The sequence below is a fragment of the Pseudophryne corroboree genome, chromosome 3 (assembly GCF_028390025.1).
Source record: "Pseudophryne corroboree isolate aPseCor3 chromosome 3, aPseCor3.hap2, whole genome shotgun sequence".
Taxonomy (NCBI): domain Eukaryota; kingdom Metazoa; phylum Chordata; class Amphibia; order Anura; family Myobatrachidae; genus Pseudophryne; species Pseudophryne corroboree.
This window is the reverse complement of record NC_086446.1, coordinates 547,719,176-547,739,518: the sequence shown is the minus strand read 5'-3', so window position 1 is coordinate 547,739,518 and position 20,343 is coordinate 547,719,176. Positions and strand designations below refer to the sequence as shown.

General features: G+C 33.4%; 13 non-coding genes across 13 annotated transcripts; all 13 read right to left on the bottom strand.

Annotated features, from left to right (window-relative positions):
- Nucleotides 1-1,335: 1,335 nt before the first annotated feature.
- On the bottom strand, nucleotides 1,336-1,417 carry TRNAL-UAG (transfer RNA leucine (anticodon UAG)). Its single transcript has one exon. It is a non-coding gene; the product is annotated as a tRNA-Leu (tRNA).
- Nucleotides 1,418-1,679: 262 nt separating this feature from the next.
- TRNAL-AAG (transfer RNA leucine (anticodon AAG)) lies at nucleotides 1,680-1,761 on the bottom strand. The gene has a single exon. It is a non-coding gene; the product is annotated as a tRNA-Leu (tRNA).
- Nucleotides 1,762-5,555: 3,794 nt separating this feature from the next.
- Nucleotides 5,556-5,637, bottom strand: TRNAL-UAG (transfer RNA leucine (anticodon UAG)). The gene has a single exon. It is a non-coding gene; the product is annotated as a tRNA-Leu (tRNA).
- Nucleotides 5,638-5,886: 249 nt separating this feature from the next.
- Nucleotides 5,887-5,968, bottom strand: TRNAL-AAG (transfer RNA leucine (anticodon AAG)). Its single transcript has one exon. It is a non-coding gene; the product is annotated as a tRNA-Leu (tRNA).
- A 2,045-nt stretch (nucleotides 5,969-8,013) lies between these two features.
- Nucleotides 8,014-8,095, bottom strand: TRNAL-AAG (transfer RNA leucine (anticodon AAG)). Its single transcript has one exon. It is a non-coding gene; the product is annotated as a tRNA-Leu (tRNA).
- A 1,967-nt stretch (nucleotides 8,096-10,062) lies between these two features.
- On the bottom strand, nucleotides 10,063-10,144 carry TRNAL-AAG (transfer RNA leucine (anticodon AAG)). The gene has a single exon. It is a non-coding gene; the product is annotated as a tRNA-Leu (tRNA).
- Nucleotides 10,145-11,842: 1,698 nt separating this feature from the next.
- Nucleotides 11,843-11,924, bottom strand: TRNAL-UAG (transfer RNA leucine (anticodon UAG)). Its single transcript has one exon. It is a non-coding gene; the product is annotated as a tRNA-Leu (tRNA).
- Nucleotides 11,925-13,936: 2,012 nt separating this feature from the next.
- Nucleotides 13,937-14,018, bottom strand: TRNAL-AAG (transfer RNA leucine (anticodon AAG)). The gene has a single exon. It is a non-coding gene; the product is annotated as a tRNA-Leu (tRNA).
- Nucleotides 14,019-15,720: 1,702 nt separating this feature from the next.
- On the bottom strand, nucleotides 15,721-15,802 carry TRNAL-UAG (transfer RNA leucine (anticodon UAG)). The gene has a single exon. It is a non-coding gene; the product is annotated as a tRNA-Leu (tRNA).
- Nucleotides 15,803-16,064: 262 nt separating this feature from the next.
- TRNAL-AAG (transfer RNA leucine (anticodon AAG)) lies at nucleotides 16,065-16,146 on the bottom strand. Its single transcript has one exon. It is a non-coding gene; the product is annotated as a tRNA-Leu (tRNA).
- Nucleotides 16,147-17,107: 961 nt separating this feature from the next.
- On the bottom strand, nucleotides 17,108-17,189 carry TRNAL-AAG (transfer RNA leucine (anticodon AAG)). Its single transcript has one exon. It is a non-coding gene; the product is annotated as a tRNA-Leu (tRNA).
- A 1,701-nt stretch (nucleotides 17,190-18,890) lies between these two features.
- Nucleotides 18,891-18,972, bottom strand: TRNAL-UAG (transfer RNA leucine (anticodon UAG)). Its single transcript has one exon. It is a non-coding gene; the product is annotated as a tRNA-Leu (tRNA).
- Nucleotides 18,973-19,233: 261 nt separating this feature from the next.
- TRNAL-AAG (transfer RNA leucine (anticodon AAG)) lies at nucleotides 19,234-19,315 on the bottom strand. Its single transcript has one exon. It is a non-coding gene; the product is annotated as a tRNA-Leu (tRNA).
- Nucleotides 19,316-20,343: the final 1,028 nt, after the last annotated feature.

Below are 20,343 nucleotides of genomic sequence, written 5' to 3'. Positions count from 1 at the left end.
TTATTCATTTGCTGTTTAGTAGAGAAAAAACACTTTGACATCAATTACTTATTTTTTCTCAGGGAAAATAATTATGGCGGCAGTAGGTTTTGAACCAATTCCTCCAAAGAATCTGGAACTTTAATCCATCACCTTAGACACTGCTGATTTTTAGCTCATGCATCTGGATCATATTGATCAGATGTTGAGGAGAAAGGACTTTATTATTATTGATTTTCTTATTAGTGGAGAAAAACACATTGCCATCACTGACTGACATTTTCATAGTAAAAGCATTATGGAAGCAGTGGGATTCAGACCCACGCCTCCAGAGAGACTGGAACCTAAATCCAGTGCCTTAAACCGCTCGCCCTTGCTACCCCATGGATACTTTTGACTCAAAGCTCAGAGTTCTGGATCATATAGTTAAGATTACAAGAAAAAATTGTGTAGTTATAAATCAATACTTGAAAAGAAGTGTCATGTTAAAAGTGTTTAAAATACAAAAATTTAAAAAAGGTACAAAATTAGCAGACAATATTAATTAGAAAGGATTTTTTATTATTGACTTGCTGTTTAGTGGAGAAAAACACTTTGACATCAATGACAGTCGTTTTATCTTGACAATAATTATGACAGCAGTGGAATTTGAACCCATGCCTCCAAACAGACTGGAGCCTTAATGCAGCATCTTAGACCGCTCAGCCACATTTCTACCTTGACTCCATAGCTCATAGTTTATAATTTTACATATTATTTTTACATTTTGAGAAGACTCTTGAAATTATGATAAACTGTTTTAAAATCTAGGGCAGATGATGAACTTTTTAACCTACCAATATTTTATTTTAGCAGCTTAGTGGCCTTAGACCGCTCGGCCATGGTACCAAATGAACACTCTTAGCTCACAGATCTGGGCCATATAGCACAGATTACAGTACAAACATTTTTTTTTGTTTTAAATAAATACTTAAAAAGAAGTGTCATACCAAAAGTGTTTAAGTTATGTACAAAATGTTTTGGAAGGTTAAAAAAGTACATCAATTGACATAAAATATTAATGAGAAAGGATTTTTTTATTATTCACTTGCTGTTTAGTAAAGAAAAACACCTTGACGTCAATGACTTTTTTTTTCTTAGGAAAAATAATTATGGCAGCAGTAGGTTTTGATCCAAAGCCTCCAAAGAAACTGGAACCTTAATCCAGCACCTTAGACACTGCTGATTTTTAGCTCATGCATCTGGATCATATCAATCAGCTATTGAGGAGAAAAGTCTTTATTATTATTGTTTTTCTTATTAGTGGAGAAAAACATTTTGTCATCACTGACTGATATTTTCATAGTAAAATCATTATGGCAGCAGTGGGATTTGAACCCACAGCTCCAGAGAGACTGGAGCCTAAATCCAGCGCCTTAGACCGCTCGGCCATGCTACCACATGGACCTGTCTGACTGAATGCTCACAGTTCTGGATCATACAGTTGAGATTACAGGAAAAAAATGTGTTGTTTTAAATCAATACTTGAAGAGAAGTGTCATGTTACAAGAATTTAAAATACAAAAAGTTAAGGAAGCATAAAAAAGGTACAAAATTAGTAGACAATATTAATGAGTAAGGATTTTTTATTATTGATTTGCTGTTTAGTAGAGTAAAACAGTTTGACATCAATAAATGTCATTTTCTCTTGAAAATAATTATGGCAGTAGTGGGATTTGAACCCACGCCTCCAAAGAGACTGGAGCCTTAATCCAGCACCTTAGACCGCTCGGCCATGCTACCACATATCTATTTAGCTTTAAAGGTCATAGTTTATTATTTTACATATTATTTTAAAATTTGAGAAGACTCTTGAAATTGTGATAAACTGTTTTAAAATCTAGGACAGATGATGAACTTTTCAACCTTCCAATATTTTACTTTAGCAACTTAGTGGCCTTAGACCGCTCGGCCATGGTACCACATGGACACTATTAGCTCACAGATCTGGGTCATATAGCTCAGGTTACAGTAAAAACATTTTTTTAAATCAATATTTAAAATGAAGTGTAATGCAAAAGTGTTTAAATTATGTACAAAACGTTTTGGAAGGTTAAAAAAGTACATAAATTGACATAAAATATTAATGAGAAAGGATTTTTTTATTATTCATTTGCTGTTTAGTAAAGAAAAACACTTTGACATCAATGACTTATTTTTTCTTAGGAAAAACAATTATGGCGGCAGTAGGTTTTGATCCAAAGCCTCCAAAGAAACTGGAACCTTAATCCAGCGCCTTAGACACTGCTAATTTTTAGCTCATGCATCTGGATCATATCAATCAGCTATTGAGGAGAAAAGACTTTATTATTATTGATTTTCTTATTAGTGGAGAAAAACACATTGCCATCACTGACTGACATTTTCATAGTAAAATCATTATGGAAGCAGTGGGATTCAGACCCACGCCTCCAAAGAGACTGGAACCTAAATCCAGTGCCTTAGACCGCTCGCCCTTGCTACCCCATGGACCTGTCTGACTGAAAGCTCACAGTTCTGGATCATACAGTTGAGATTACAGGAAAAAAATGTGTTGTTTTAAATCAATACTTGAAAAGAAGTGTCATGTTACAAGTATTTAAAATACAAAAAGTTAAGGAAGCATAAAAAAGGTACAAAATTAGTAGACAATATTAATGAGTAAGGATTTTTTATTATTGATTTGCTGTTTAGTAGAGTAAAACAGTTTGACATCAATAAATGTCATTTTCTCTTGAAAATAATTATGGCAGTAGTGGGATTTGAACCCACGCCTCCAAAGAGACTGTAGCCTTTATCCAGCACCTTAGACTACTCGGCCATGCTACCACATATCTATTTTAGCTCTAAAGGTCATAGTTTATTATTTTACATATTATTTTAAAATTTGAGAAGACTCTTGAAATTGTGATAAACTGTTTTAAAATCTAGGACAGATGATGAACTTTTCAACCTTCCAATATTTTACTTTAGCAACTTAGTGGCTTTAGACCGCTCGGCCATGTTACCACCTGGACACTATTAGCTCACAGATCTGGGTCATATAGCTCAGGTTACAGTAAAAACATTTTTTTAAATCAATATTTAAAAAGAAGTGTAATGCAAAAAGTGTTTAAATTATGTACAAAACGTTTTGGAAGGTTAAAAAAGTACATAAATTGACATAAAATATCAATGAGAAAGGATATTTTTATTATTCATTTGCTGTTTAGTAGAGAAAAAACACTTTGACATCAATTACTTATTTTTTCTCAGGGAAAATAATTATGGCGGCAGTAGGTTTTGAACCAATTCCTCCAAAGAATCTGGAACTTTAATCCAGCACCTTAGACACTGCTGATTTTTAGCTAATGCATCTGGATCATATTGATCAGATGTTGAGGAGAAAGGACTTTATTATTATTGATTTTCTTATTAGTGGAGAAAAACACATTGCCATCACTGACTGACATTTTCATAGTAAAATCATTATGGAAGCAGTGGGATTGAGACCCACGCCTCCAGAGAGACTGGAATCTAAATCCAGTGCCTTAGACCGCTCGCCCTTGCTACCCCATGGATACTTTTGACTCAAAGCTCAGAGTTCTGGATCATATAGTTAAGATTACAAGAAAAATTGTGTAGTTATAAATCAATACTTGAAAAGAAGTGTCATGTTAAAAGTGTTTAAAATACAAAAATGTAAAAAAGGTACAAAATTAGCAGACAATATTAATTAGAAAGGATTTTTTATTATTGACTTGCTGTTTAGTGGAGAAAAACACTTTGACATCAATGACAGTCGTTTTATCTTGAAAATAATTATGACAGCAGTGGAATTTGAACCCATGCCTCCAAACAGACTGGAGCCTTAATGGAGCATCTTAGACCGCTCAGCCACATTTCTACCTTGACTCCATAGCTCATAGTTTATAATTTTACATATTATTTTTACATTTTGAGAAGACTCTTGAAATTATGATAAACTGTTTTAAAATCTAGGGCAGATGATGAACTTTTTAACCTACCAATATTTTATTTTAGCAGCTTAGTGGCCTTAGACCGCTCGGCCATGGTACCAAATGAACACTCTTAGCTCACAGATCTGGGCCATATAGCACAGATTACAGTACAAACATTTTTTTTGTTTTAAATAAATACTTAAAAAGAAGTGTCATACCAAAAGTGTTTAAGTTATGTACAAAATGTTTTGGAAGGTTAAAAAAGTACATAAATTGACATAAAATATTAATGAGAAAGGATTTTTTTATTATTCATTTGCTGTTTAGTAAAGAAAAACACTTTGACATCAATGACTTATTTTTTCTTAGGAAAAATAATTATGGCGGCAGTAGGTTTTGATCCAAAGCCTCCAAAGAAACTGGAACCTTAATCCAGCGCCTTAGACACTGCTGATTTTTAGCTCATGCATCTGGATCATATCAATCAGCTATTGAGGAGAAAAGTCTTTATTATTATTGTTTTTCTTATTAGTGGAGAAAAATATTTTGTCATCACTGACTGATGTTTTCATAGTAAAATCATTATGGCAGCAGTGGGATTTGAACCCACGCCTCCAGAGAGACCGCTCGGCCATGCTACCACATGGACCTGTCTGACTGAATGCTCACAGTTCTGGATCATACAGTTGAGATTACAGGAAAAAAATGTGTTGTTTTAAATCAATACTTGAAAAGAAGTGTCATGTTAAAAGTGTTTAAAATACAAACATTTAAAAAAGGTACAAAATTAGCAGACAATATTAATTAGAAAGGATTTTTTATTATTGACTTGCTGTTTAGTGGAGAAAAACACTTTGACATCAATGACAGTCGTTTTATCTTGAAAATAATTATGACAGCAGTGGAATTTGAACCCATGCCTCCAAACAGACTGGAGCCTTAATGCAGCATCTTAGACCGCTCAGCCACATTTCTACCTTGACTCTATAGCTCATAGTTTATAATTTTACATATTATTTTTACATTTTGAGAAGACTCTTGAAATTATGATAAACTGTTTTAAAATCTAGGGCAGATGATGAACTTTTTAACCTACCAATATTTTATTTTAGCAGCTTAGTGGCCTTAGACCGCTCGGCCATGGTACCAAATGAACACTCTTAGCTCACAGATCTGGGCCATATAGCACAGATTACAGTACAAACATTTTTTTTTTGTTTTCAATAAATACTTAAAAAGAAGTGTCATACCAAAAGTGTTTAAGTTATGTACAAAATGTTTTGGAAGGTTAAAAAAGTACATAAATTGACATAAAATATTAATGAGAAAGGATGTTTTTATTATTCATTTGCTGTTTAGTAAAGAAAAACACTTTGACATCAATGACTTATTTTTTCTTAGGAAAAATAATTATGGCGGCAGTAGGTTTTGATCCAAAGCCTCCCAAGAAACTGGAACCTTAATCCAGCGCCTTAGACACTGCTGATTTTTAGCTCATGCATCTGGATCATATCAATCAGCTATTGAGGAGAAAAGTCTTTATTATTATTGTTTTTCTTATTAGTGGAGAAAAACATTTTGTCATCACTGACTGATGTTTTCATAGTAAAATCATTATGGCAGCAGTGGGATTTGAACCCACGCCTCCAGAGAGACTGGAGCCTAAATCCAGCGCCTTAGACCGCTCGGCCATGCTACCACATGGACCTGTCTGACTGAATGCTCACAGTTCTGGATCATACAGTTGAGATTACAGGAAAAAATGTGTTGTTTTAAATCAATACTTGAAAAGAAGTGTCATGTTACAAGAATTTAAAATACAAAAAGTTAAGGAAGCATAAAAAAGGTACAAAATTAGTAGACAATATTAATGAGTAAGGATTTTTTATTATTGATTTGCTGTTTAGTAGAGTAAAACAGTTTGACATCAATAAATGTCATTTTCTCTTGGCAGCAGTGGGATTTGAACCCACACCTCCAAAGAGACTGGAGCCTTAATCCAGCGCCTTAGACCGCTCGGCCATGCTACCACATATATATTTTGGCTCCAAAGGTCATAGTTTATTATTTTACATATTATTTTTAAAGTTTGAGAAGACTCTTGAAATTGTGATAAACTGTTTTAAAATCTAGGACAGATGATGAACATTTCAACCTTCCAATATTTTACTTTAGCAACTTAGTGGCCTTAGACCGCTCGGCCATGGTACCACATGGACACTCTTATCTCACAGATCTGGGTCATATAGCTCAGGTTACAGTAAAAACATTTTTTTAAATTAATATTTAAAAAGAAGTGTAATGCAAAAAGTGTTTAAATTATGTACAAAACGTTTTGGAAGGTTAAAAAAATACATAAATTGACATAAAATATCAATGAGAAAGGATATTTTTATTATTCATTTGCTGTTTAGCAGAGAAAAAACACTTTGACATCAATTACTTATTTTTTCTCAGGGAAAATAATTATGGCGGCAGTAGGTTTTGAACCAATTCCTCCAAAGAATCTGGAACTTTAATCCAGCACCTTAGACACTGCTGATTTTTAGCTAAAGCATCTGGATCATATTGATCAGATGTTGAGGAGAAAGGACTTTATTATTATTGATTTTCTTATTAGTGGAGAAAAACACATTGCCATCACTGACTGAAATTTTCATAGTAAAATCATTATGGAATCAGTGGGATTCAGACCCACGCCTCCAGAGAGACTGGAACTTAAATCCAGTGCCTTAGACCGCTCGCCCTTGCTACCCCATGGATACTTTTGACTCAAAGCTCAGAGTTCTGGATCATATAGTTAAGATTACAAGAAAAAATTGTGTAGATATAAATCAATACTTGAAAAGAAGTGTCATGTTAAAAGTGTTTAAAATACAAACATTTAAAAAAGGTACAAAATTAGCAGACAATATTAATTAGAAAGGATTTTTTATTATTGACTTGCTGTTTAGTGGAGAAAAACACTTTGACATCAATGACAGTCGTTTTATCTTGAAAATAATTATGACAGCAGTGGAATTTGAACCCATGCCTCCAAACAGACTGGAGCCTTAATGCAGCATCTTAGACCGCTCAGCCACATTTCTACCTTGACTCCATAGCTCATAGTTTATAATTTTACATATTATTTTTACATTTTGAGAAGACTCTTGAAATTATGATAAACTGTTTTAAAATCTAGGGCAGATGATGAACTTTTTAACCTACCAATATTTTATTTTAGCAGCTTAGTGGCCTTAGACTGCTCGGCCATGGTACCAAATGAACACTCTTAGCTCACAGATCTGGGCCATATAGCACAGATTACAGTACAAACATTTTTTTTTGTTTTAAATAAATACTTAAAAAGAAGTGTCATACCAAAAGTGTTTAAGTTGTGTACAAAATGTTTTGGAAGGTTAAAAAAGTACATCAATTGACATAAAATATTAATGAGAAAGGATTTTTTTATTATTCATTTGCTGTTTAGTAGAGAAAAAACACTTTGACATCAATTACTTATTTTTTCTCAGGGAAAATAATTATGGCGGCAGTAGGTTTTGAACCAATTCCTCCAAAGAATCTGGAACTTTAATCCAGCACCTTAGACACTGCTGATTTTTAGCTAATGCATCTGGATCATATCAATCAGCTATTGAGGAGAAAAGTCTTTATTATTATTGTTTTTCTTATTAGTGGAGAAAAACATTTTGTCATCACTGACTGATGTTTTCATAGTAAAATCATTATGGAAGCAGTGGGATTCAGACCCACGCCTCCAGAGAGACTGGAACCTAAAACCAGTGCCTTAGACCGCTCGCCCTTGCTACCCCATGGACCTGTCTGACTGAAAGCTCACAGTTCTGGATCATACAGTTGAGATTACAGGAAAAAAATGTGTTGTTTTAAATCAATACTTGAAAAGAAGTGTCATGTTACAAGTATTTAAAATACAAAAAGTTAAGGAAGCATAAAAAAGGTACAAAATTAGTAGACAATATTAATGAGTAAGGATTTTTTATTATTGATTTGCTGTTTAGTAGAGTAAAACAGTTTGACATCAATAAATGTCATTTTCTCTTGAAAATAATTATGGCAGCAGTGGGATTTGAACCCATGCCTCCAAAGAGACTGGAGCCTTAATCCAGCGCCTTAGACCGCTCGGCCATGCTACCACATATCTATTTTGGCTCCAAAGGTCATAGTTTATTATTTTACATATTATTTTTAAAGTTTGAGAAGACTCTTGAAATTGTGATAAACTGTTTTAAAATCTAGGACAGATGATGAACTTTTCAACCTTCCAATATTTTACTTTAGCAACTTAGTGGCCTTAGACCGCTCGGCCATGGTACCACATGGACACTCTTAGCTCACAGATCTGGGTCATATAGCTCAGGTTACAGTAAAAACATTTTTTTAAATCAATATTTAAAAAGAAGTGTAATGCAAAAAGTGTTTAAATTATGTACAAAACATTTTGGAAGGTTAAAAAAGTACATAATTTGACAAAAAATATCAACGAGAAAGGATGTTTTTATTATTCATTTGCTGTTTAGTAGAGAAAAAACACTTTGACATCAATTACTTATTTTTTCTCAGGGAAAATAATTATGGCGGCAGTAGGTTTTGAACCAATTCCTCCAAAGAATCTGGAACTTTAATCCATCACCTTAGACACTGCTGATTTTTAGCTAATGCATCTGGATCATATTGATCAGATGTTGAGGAGAAAGGACTTTATTATTATTGATTTTCTTATTAGTGGAGAAAAACACATTGCCATCACTGACTGACATTTTCATAGTAAAAGCATTATGGAAGCAGTGGGATTCAGACCCACGCCTCCAGAGAGACTGGAACCTAAATCCAGTGCCTTAGACCGCTCGCCCTTGCTACCCCATGGATACTTTTGACTCAAAGCTCAGAGTTCTGGATCATATAGTTAAGATTACAAGAAAAAATTGTGTCGTTATAAATCAATACTTGAAAAGAAGTGTCATGTTAAAAGTGTTTAAAATACAAAAATTTAAAAAAGGTACAAAATTAGCAGACAATATTAATTAGAAAGGATTTTTTGTTATTGACTTGCTGTTTAGTGGAGAAAAACACTTTGACATCAATGACAGTCATTTTATCTTGAAAATAATTATGACAGCAGTGTAATTTGAATCCATGCCTCAAAACAGACTGGAGCCTTAATGGAGCATCTTAGACCGCTCAGCCACATTTCTACCTTGACTCCATAGCTCATAGTTTATAATTTTACATATTATTTTTACATTTTGAGAAGACTCTTGAAATTATGATAAACTGTTTTAAAATCTAGGGCAGATGATGAACTTTTTAACCTACCAATATTTTATTTTAGCAGCTTAGTGGCCTTAGACCGCTCGGCCATGGTACCAAATGAACACTCTTAGCTCACAGATCTGGGCCATATAGCACAGATTACAGTACAAACATTTTTTTTGTTTTAAATAAATACTTAAAAAGAAGTGTCATACCAAAAGTGTTTTTTATTATTCATTTGCTGTTTAGTAAAGAAAAACACTTTGACATCAATGACTTATGTTTTCTTAGGAAAAATAATTATGGCGGCAGTAGGTTTTGATCCAAAGCCTCCAAAGAAACTGGAACCTTAATCCAGCGCCTTAGACACTGCTGATTTTTAGCTCATGCATCTGGATCATATCAATCAGCTATTGAGGAGAAAAGTCTTTATTATTATTGTTTTTCTTATTAGTGGAGAAAAACATTTTGTCATCACTGACTGATGTCTTCATAGTAAAATCATTATGGCAGCAGTGGGATTTGAACCCACGCCTCCAGAGAGACCGGAGCCTAAATCGAGCACCTTAGACCGCTTGGCCATGCTACCACATGAACCTGTCTGACTGAATGCTCACAGTTCTGGATCATACAGTTGAGATTACAGAAAAAAATGTGTTGTTTTAAATCAATACTTGAAAAGAAGTGTCATGTTACAAGTATTTAAAATACAAAAAGTTAAGGAAGCATAAAAAAGGTACAAAATTAGTAGACAATATTAATGAGTAAGGATTTTTTATTATTGATTTGCTGTTTAGTAGAGTAAAACAGTTTGACATCAATAAATGTCATTTTCTCTTGAAAATAATTATGGCAGTAGTGGGATTTGAACCCACGCCTCCAAAGAGATTGGAGCCTTAATCCAGCACCTTAGACCGCTCGGCCATGCTACCACATATCTATTTAGCTTTAAAGGTCATAGTTTATTATTTTACATATTATTTTAAAATTTGAGAAGACTCTTGAAATTGTGATAAACTGTTTTAAAATCTAGGACAGATGATGAACTTTTCAACCTTCCAATATTTTACTTTAGCAACTTAGTGGCCTTAGACCGCTCGGCCATGGTACCACATGGACACTATTAGCTCACAGATCTGGGTCATATAGCTCAGGTTACAGTAAAAACATTTTTTTAAATCAATATTTAAAAAGAAGTGTAATGCAAAAAGTGTTTAAATTATGTACAAAACGTTTTGGAAGGTTAAAAAAGTACATAAATTGACATAAAATATCAATGAGAAAGGATATTTTTATTATTCATTTGCTGTTTAGTAGAGAAAAAACACTTTGACATCAATTACTTATTTTTTCTCAAGGAAAATAATTATGGCGGCAGTAGGTTTTGAACCAATTCCTCCAAAGAATCTGGAACTTTAATCCAGCACCTTAGACACTGATGATTTTTAGCTAATGCATCTGGATCATATTGATCAGATGTTGAGGAGAAAGGACTTTATTATTATTGATTTTCTTATTAGTGGAGAAAAACACATTGCCATCACTGACTGACATTTTCATAGTAAAAGCATTATGGAAGCAGTGGGATTCAAACCCACGCCTCCAGAGAGACTGGAACCTAAATCCAGTGCCTTAGACCGCTCGCCCTTGCTACCCCATGGATACTTTTGACTCAAAGCTCAGAGTTCTGGATCATATAGTTAAGATTACAAGAAAAAATTGTGTAGTTATAAATCAATACTTGAAAAGAAGTGTCATGTTAAAAGTGTTTAAAATACAAAAATTTAAAAAAGGTACAAAATTAGCAGACAATATTAATTAGAAAGGATTTTTTGTTATTGACTTGCTGTTTAGTGGAGAAAAACACTTTGACATCAATGACAGTCGTTTTATCTTGAAAATAATTATGACAGCAGTGTAATTTGAACCCATGCCTCCAAACAGACTGGAGCCTTAATGCAGCATCTTAGACCGCTCAGCCACATTTCTACCTTGACTCCATAGCTCATAGTTTATAATTTTATATATTATTTTTACATTTTGAGAAGACTCTTGAAATTATGATAAACTGTTTTAAAATCTAGGGCAGATGATGAACTTTTTAACCTACCAATATTTTATTTTAGCAGCTTAGTGGCCTTAGACCGCTCGGCCATGGTACCAAATGAACACTCTTAGCTCACAGATCTGGGCCATATAGCACAGATTACAGTACAAACATTTTTTTTTGTTTTAAATAAATACTTAAAAAGAAGTGTCATACCAAAAGTGTTTAAGTTATGTACAAAATGTTTTGGAAGGTTAAAAAAGTACATCAATTGACATAAAATATTAATGAGAAAGGATTTTTTTATTATTCATTTGCTGTTTAGTAAAGAAAAACACTTTGACATCAATGACTTATTTTTTCTTAGGAAAAATAATTTTGGCAGCAGTAGGTTTTGATCCAAAGCCTCCAAAGAAACTGGAACCTTAATCCAGCGCCTTAGACACTGCTGATTTTTAGCTCATGCATCTGGATCATATCAATCAGCTATTGAGGAGAAAAGTCTTTATTATTATTGTTTTTCTTATTAGTGGAGAAAAACTTTTTGTCATCACTGACTGATGTTTTCATAGTAATATCATTATGGCAGCAGTGGGATTTGAACCCACGGCTCCAGAGAGACTGGAGCCTAAATCCAGCGCCTTAGACCGCTCGGCCATGCTACCACATATCTATTTTGGCTCCAAAGGTCATAGTTTATTATTTTACATATTATTTTTAAAGTTTGAGAAGACTCTTGAAATTGTGATAAACTGTTTTAAAATCTAAGACAGATGATGAACTTTTCAACCTTCCAATATTTTACTTTAGCAACTTAGTGGCCTTAGACCGCTCGGCCATGGTACCACATGGACACTCTTAGCTCACAGATCTGGGTCATATAGCTCAGGTTACAATAAAAACATTTTTTTAAATCAATATTTAAAAAGAAGTGTAATGCAAAAAGTGTTTAAATTATGTACAAAAAGTTTTGGAAGGTTAAAAAAGTACATAAATTGACATAAAATATCAATGAGAAAGGATATTTTTATTATTCATTTGCTGTTTAGTAGAGAAAAAACACTTTGACATCAATTACTTATTTTTTCTCAGGGAAAATAATTATGGCGGCAGTAGGTTTTGAACCAATTCCTCCAAAGAATCTGGAACTTTAATCCATCACCTTAGACACTGCTGATTTTTAGCTAATGCATCTGGATCATATTGATCAGATGTTGAGGAGAAAGGACTTTATTATTATTGATTTTCTTATTAGTGGAGAAAAACACATTGCCATCACTGACTGACATTTTCATAGTAAAAGCATTATGGAAGCAGTGGGATTCAGACCCACGCCTCCAGAGAGACTGGAACCTAAATCCAGTGCCTTAGACCGCTCGCCCTTGCTACCCCATGGATACTTTTGACTCAAAGCTCAGAGTTCTGGATCATATAGTTAAGATTACAAGAAAAAATTGTGTCGTTATAAATCAATACTTGAAAAGAAGTGTCATGTTAAAAGTGTTTAAAATACAAAAATTTAAAAAAGGTACAAAATTAGCAGACAATATTAATTAGAAAGGATTTTTTGTTATTGACTTGCTGTTTAGTGGAGAAAAACACTTTGACATCAATGACAGTCATTTTATCTTGAAAATAATTATGACAGCAGTGTAATTTGAACCCATGCCTCCAAACATACCGGAGCCTTAATGCAGCATCTTAGACCGCTCAGCCACATTTCTACCTTGACTCCATAGCTCATAGTTCATAATTTAACATATTATTTTTACATTTTGAGAAGACTCTTGAAATTTTGATAAACTGTTTTAAAATCTAGGGCAGATGATGAACTTTTTAACCTACCAATATTTTATTTTAGCAGCTTAGTGGCCTTAGACCGCTCGGCCATGGTACCAAATGAACACTCTTAGCTCACAGATCTGGGTCATATAGCTCAGGTTACAGTAAAAACATTTTTTTAAATCAATATTTAAAAAGAAGTGTAATGCAAAAAGTGTTTAAATTATGTACAAAACGTTTTGGAAGGTTAAAAAAGTACATAAATTGACTTAAAATATCAATGAGAAAGGATACTTTTATTATTCATTTGCTGTTTAGTAGAGAAAAAACACTTTGACATCAATTACTTATTTTTTCTAAGGAAAAATAATTATGGCGGCAGTAGGTTTTGATCCAAAGCCTCCCAAGAAACTGGAACCTTAATCCAGCGCCTTAGACACTGCTGATTTTTAGCTCATGCATCTGGATCATATCAATCAGCTATTGAGGAGAAAAGTCTTTATTATTATTGTTTTTCTTATTAGTGGAGAAAAATATTTTGTCATCACTGACTGATGTTTTCATAGTAAAATCGTTATGGCAGCAGTGGGATTTGAACCCATGCCTCCAGAGAGACCGCTCGGCCATGCTACCACATGGACCTGTCTGACTGAATGCTTATAGTTCTGGATCATACAGTTGAGATTACAGGAAAAAAATGTGTTGTTTTAAATCAATACTTGAAAAGAAGTGTCATGTTACAAGAATTTAAAATACAAAAAGTTAAGGAAGCATAAAAAAGGTACAAAATTAGTAGACAATATTAATGAGTAAGGATTTTTTATTATTGATTTGATGTTTAGTAGAGTAAAACAGTTTGACATCAATAAATGTCATTTTCTCTTGAAAATAATTATGGCAGCAGTGGGATTTGAACCCACGCCTCCAAAGAGACTGGAGCCTTAATCCAGCGCCTTAGACCGCTCGGCCATGCTACCACATATCCATTTTGGCTCCAAAGGTCATAGTTTATTATTTTACATATTATTTTTAAAGTTTGAGAACACTCTTGAAATTGTGATAAACTGTTTTAAAATCTAGGACAGATGATGAACATTTCAACCTTCCAATATTTTACTTTAGCAATTTAGTGGCCTTAGACCGCTCGGCCATGGTACCACATGGACACTCTTAGCTCACAGATCTGGGTCATATAGCTCAGGTTACAGTAAAAACATTATTTTAATTTAATACTTAAAAAGAAGTGTAATGCAAAAAGTGTTTAAATTATGTACAAAACGTTTTGGAAGGTTAAAAAAGTACATAAATTGACATAAAATATCAATGAGAAAGGATATTTTTATTATTCATTTGCTGTTTAGCAGAGAAAAAACACTTTGACATCAATTACTTATTTTTTATCAGGGAAAATAATTATGACGGCAGTAGGTTTTGAACCAATTCCTCCTAAGAATCTGGAACTTTAATCCAGCACCTTAGACACTGCTGATTTTTAGCTAATGCATCTGGATCATATTGATCAGATGTTGAGGAGAAAGGACTTTATTATTATTGATTTTCTTATTAGTGGAGAAAAACACATTGCCATCACTGACTGACATTTTCATAGTAAAAGCATTATGGAAGCAGTGGGATTCAGACCCACGCCTCCAGAGAGACTGGAACCTAAATCCAGTGCCTTAGACCGCTCGCCCTTGCTACCCCATGGATACTTTTGACTCAAAGCTCAGAGTTCTGGATCATATAGTTAAGATTACAAGAAAAAATTGTGTCGTTATAAATCAATACTTGAAAAGAAGTGTCATGTTAAAAGTGTTTAAAATACAAAAATTTAAAAAAGGTACAAAATTAGCAGACAATATTAATTAGAAAGGATTTTTTGTTATTGACTTGCTGTTTAGTGGAGAAAAACACTTTGACATCAATGACAGTCATTTTATCTTGAAAATAATTATGACAGCAGTGTAATTTGAACCCATGCCTCCAAACATACCGGAGCCTTAATGCAGCATCTTAGACCGCTCAGCCACATTTCTACCTTGACTCCATAGCTCATAGTTTATAATTTTACATATTATTTTTACATTTTGAGAAGACTCTTGAAATTTTGATAAACTGTTTTAAAATCTAGGGCAGATGATGAACTTTTTAACCTACCAATATTTTATTTTAGCAGCTTAGTGGCCTTAGACCGCTCGGCCATGGTACCAAATGAACACTCTTAGCTCACAGATCTGGGCCATATAGCACAGATTACAGTACAAACATTTTTTTTTTGTTTTAAATAAATACTTAAAAATAAGTGTCATACCAAAAGTGTTTAAGTTATGTACAAAATGTTTTGGAAGGTTAAAAAAAGTACAACAATTGACATAAAATATTAATGAGAAAGGATTTTTTTATTATTCATTTGCTGTTTAGTAAAGAAAAACACTTTGACGTCAATGACTTATTTTTTCTTAGGAAAAATAATTATGGCAGCAGTAGGTTTTGATCCAAAGCCTCCAAAGAAACTGGAACCTTAATCCAGCGCCTTAGACACTGCTGATTTTTAGCTCATGCATCTGGATCATATCAATCAGCTATTGAGGAGAAAAGTCTTTATTATTATTGTTTTTCTTATTAGTGGAGAAAAACATTTTGTCATCACTGACTGATATTTTCATAGTAAAATCATTATGGCAGCAGTGGGATTTGAACCCACGGCTCCAGAGAGACTGGAGCCTAAATCCAGCGCCTTAGACCGCTTGGCCATGCTACCACATGGACCTGTCTGACTGAATGCTCACAGTTCTGGATCATACAGTTGAGATTACAGGAAAAAAATGTGTTGTTTTAAATCAATACTTGAAAAGAAGTGTCATGTTACAAGTATTTAAAATACAAAAAGTTAAGGAAGCATAAAAAAGGTACAAAATTAGTAGACAATATTAATCAGTAAGGATTTTTTATTATTGATTTGCTGTTTAGTAGAGTAAAACAGTTTGACATCAATAAATGTCATTTTCCCTGGAAAATAATTATGGCAGCAGTGAGATTTGAACCCACACCTCCAAAGAGACTGGAGCCTTAATCCAGCGCCTTAGACCGCTCGGCCATGCTACCACATATCTATTTTGGCTCCAAAGGTCATAGTTTATTATTTTACATATTATTTTTAAAGTTTGAGAAGACTCTTGAAATTGTGATAAACTGTTTTAAAATCTAGGACAGATGATGAACTTTTCAACCTTCCAATATTTTACTTTAGCAACTTAGTGGCCTTAGACCGCTCGGCCATGGTACCACATGTACACTCTTAGCTCACAGATCTGGGTCATATAGCTCAGGTTACAGTAAAAACATTTTTTTAAATCAATATTTAAAAAGAAGTGTAATGCAAAAAGTGTTTAAATTATGTACAAAACGTTTTGGAAGGTTAAAAAAGTACATAAATTGACTTAAAATATCAATGAGAAAGGATATTTTTATTATTCATTTGCTGTTTAGTAGAGAAAAAACACTTTGACATCAATTACTTATTTTTTCTAAGGAAAAATAATTATGGCGGCAGTAGGTTTTGATCCAAAGCCTCCCAAGAAACTGGAACCTTAATCCAGCGCCTTAGACACTGCTGATTTTTAGCTCATGCATCTGGATCATATCAATCAGCTATTGAGGAGAAAAGTCTTTATTATTATTGTTTTTCTTATTAGTGGAGAAAAATATTTTGTCATCACTGACTGATGTTTTCATAGTAAAATCGTTATGGCAGCAGTGGGATTTGAACCCACGCCTCCAGAGAGACCGCTCGGCCATGCTACCACATGGACCTGTCTGACTGAATGCTTACAGTTCTGGATCATACAGTTGAGATTACAGGAAAAAAATGTGTTGTTTTAAATCAATACTTGAAAAGAAGTGTCATGTTACAAGAATTTAAAATACAAAAAGTTAAGGAAGCATAAAAAATGTACAAAATTAGTAGACAATATTAATGAGTAAGGATTTTTTATTATTGATTTGATGTTTAGTAGAGTAAAACAGTTTGACATCAATAAATGTCATTTTCTCTTGAAAATAATTATGGCAGCAGTGGGATTTGAACCCACGCCTCCAAAGAGACTGGAGCCTTAATCCAGCGCCTTAGACCGCTCGGCCATGCTACCACATATCCATTTTGGCTCCAAAGGTCATAGTTTATTATTTTACATATTATTTTTAAAGTTTGAGAAGACTCTTGAAATTGTGATAAACTGTTTTAAAATCTAGGACAGATGATGAACATTTCAACCTTCCAATATTTAACTTTAGCAATTTAGTGGCCTTAGACCGCTCGGCCATGGTACCACATGGACACTCTTAGCTCACAGATCTGGGTCATATAGCTCAGGTTACAGTAAAAACATTATTTTAATTTAATATTTAAAAAGAAGTGTAATGCAAAAAGTGTTTAAATTATGTACAAAACGTTTTGGAAGGTTAAAAAAGTACATAAATTGACATAAAATATCAATGAGAAAGGATATTTTTATTATTCATTTGCTGTTTAGCAGAGAAAAAACACTTTGACATCAATTACTTATTTTTTCTCAGGGAAAATAATTATGACGGCAGTAGGTTTTGAACCAATTCCTCCAAAGAATCTGGAACTTTAATCCAGCACCTTAGACACTGCTGATTTTTAGCTAATGCATCTGGATCATATTGATCAGATGTTGAGGAGAAAGGACTTTATTATTATTGATTTTCTTATTAGTGGAGAAAAACACATTGCCATCACTGACTGACATTTTCATAGTAAAATCATTATGGAAGCAGTGGGATTCAGACCCACGCCTCCAGAGAGACTGGAACTTAAATCCAGTGCCTTAGACCGCTCGCCTTTGCTACCCCATGGATACTTTTGACGCAAAGCTCAGAGTTCTGGATCATATAGTTAAGATTACAAGAAAAAATTGTGTAGTTATAAATCAATACTTGAAAAGAAGTATCATGTTAAAAGTGTTTAAAATACAAACATTTAAAAAAGGTACAAAATTAGCAGACAATATTAATTAGAAAGGATTTTTTATTATTGACTTGCTGTTTAGTGGAGAAAAACACTTTGACATCAATGACAGTCGTTTTATCTTGAAAATAATTATGACAGCAGTGGAATTTGAACCCATGCCTCCAAACAGACTGGAGCCTTAATGCAGCATCTTAGACCGCTCAGCCACATTTCTACCTTGACTCTATAGCTCATAGTTTATAATTTTACATATTATTTTTACATTTTGAGAAGACTCTTGAAATTATGATAAACTGTTTTAAAATCTAGGGCAGATGATGAACTTTTTAACCTACCAATATTTTATTTTAGCAGCTTAGTGGCCTTAGACCGCTCGGCCATGGTACCAAATGAACACTCTTAGCTCACAGATCTGGGCCATATAGCACAGATTACAGTACAAACATTTTTTTTTTGTTTTCAATAAATACTTAAAAAGAAGTGTCATACCAAAAGTGTTTAAGTTATGTACAAAATGTTTTGGAAGGTTAAAAAAGTACATAAATTGACATAAAATATTAATGAGAAAGGATGTTTTTATTATTCATTTGCTGTTTAGTAAAGAAAAACACTTTGACATCAATGACTTATTTTTTCTTAGGAAAAATAATTATGGTGGCAGTAGGTTTTGATCCAAAGCCTCCCAAGAAACTGGAACCTTAATCCAGCGCCTTAGACACTGCTGATTTTTAGCTCATGCATCTGGATCATATCAATCAGCTATTGAGGAGAAAAGTCTTTATTATTATTGTTTTTCTTATTAGTGGAGAAAAACATTTTGTCATCACTGACTGATGTTTTCATAGTAAAATCATTATGGCAGCAGTGGGATTTGAACCCACGCCTCCAGAGAGACTGGAGCCTAAATCCAGCGCCTTAGACCGCTCGGCCATGCTACCACATGGACCTGTCTGACTGAATGCTCACAGTTCTGGATCATACAGTTGAGATTACAGGAAAAAATGTGTTGTTTTAAATCAATACTTGAAAAGAAGTGTCATGTTACAAGAATTTAAAATACAAAAAGTTAAGGAAGAATAAAAAAGGTACAAAATTAGTAGACAATATTAATGAGTAAGGATTTTTTATTATTGATTTGCTGTTTAGTAGAGTAAAACAGTTTGACATCAATAAATATCATTTTCTATTGAAAATAATTATGGCAGCAGTGGGATTTGAACCCACGCCTCCAAAGAGACTGGAGCCTTAATCCAGCACCTTCGTCCGCTCGGCTATGCTACCACATATCTATTTTGGCTCCAAAGGTCATAGTTTATTATTTTACATATTATTTTTAAAGTTTGAGAAGACTCTTGAAATTGTGATAAACTGTTTTAAAATCTAGGACAGATGATGAACATTTCAACCTTCCAATATTTTACTTTATCAACTTAGTGGCCTTAGACCGCTCGGCCATGGTACCACATGGACACTCTTAGCTCACAGATCTGGGTCATATAGCTCAGGTTACAGTAAAAACATTTTTTTAAATTAATATTTAAAAAGAAGTGTAATGCAAAAAGTGTTTAAATTATGTACAAAACGTTTTGGAAGGTTAAAAAAGTACATAAATTGACATAAAATATCAATGAGAAAGGATATTTTTATTATTCATTTGCTGTTTAGCAGAGAAAAAACACTTTGACATCAATTACTTATTTTTTCTCAGGGAAAATAATTATGGCGGCAGTAGGTTTTGAACCAATTCCTCCAAAGAATCTGGAACTTTAATCCAGCACCTTAGACACTGCTGATTTTTAGCTAATGCATCTGGATCATATTGATCAGATGTTGAGGAGAAAGGACTTTATTATTATTGATTTTCTTATTAGTGGAGAAAAACACATTGCCGTTACTGACTGACATTTTCATAGTAAAATCATTATAGAAGCAGTGGGATTCAGACCCACGCCTCCAGAGAGACTGGAACCTAAATCCAGTGCCTTAGACCGCTCGCCCTTGCTACCCCATGGATACTTTTGACTCAAAGCTCAGAGTTCTGGATCATATAGTTAAGATTACAAGAAAAAATTGTGTAGTTATAAATCAATACTTGAAAAGAAGTGTCATGTTAAAAGTGTTTAAAATACAAAAATTTAAAAAAGGTACAAAATTTGCAGACAATATTAATTAGAAAGGATTTTTTATTATTGACTTGCTGTTTAGTGGAGAAAAACACTTTAACATCAATGACAGTCGTTTTATCTTGAAAATAATTATGACAGCAGTGGAATTTGAACCCATGCCTCAAAACAGACTGGAGCCTTAAT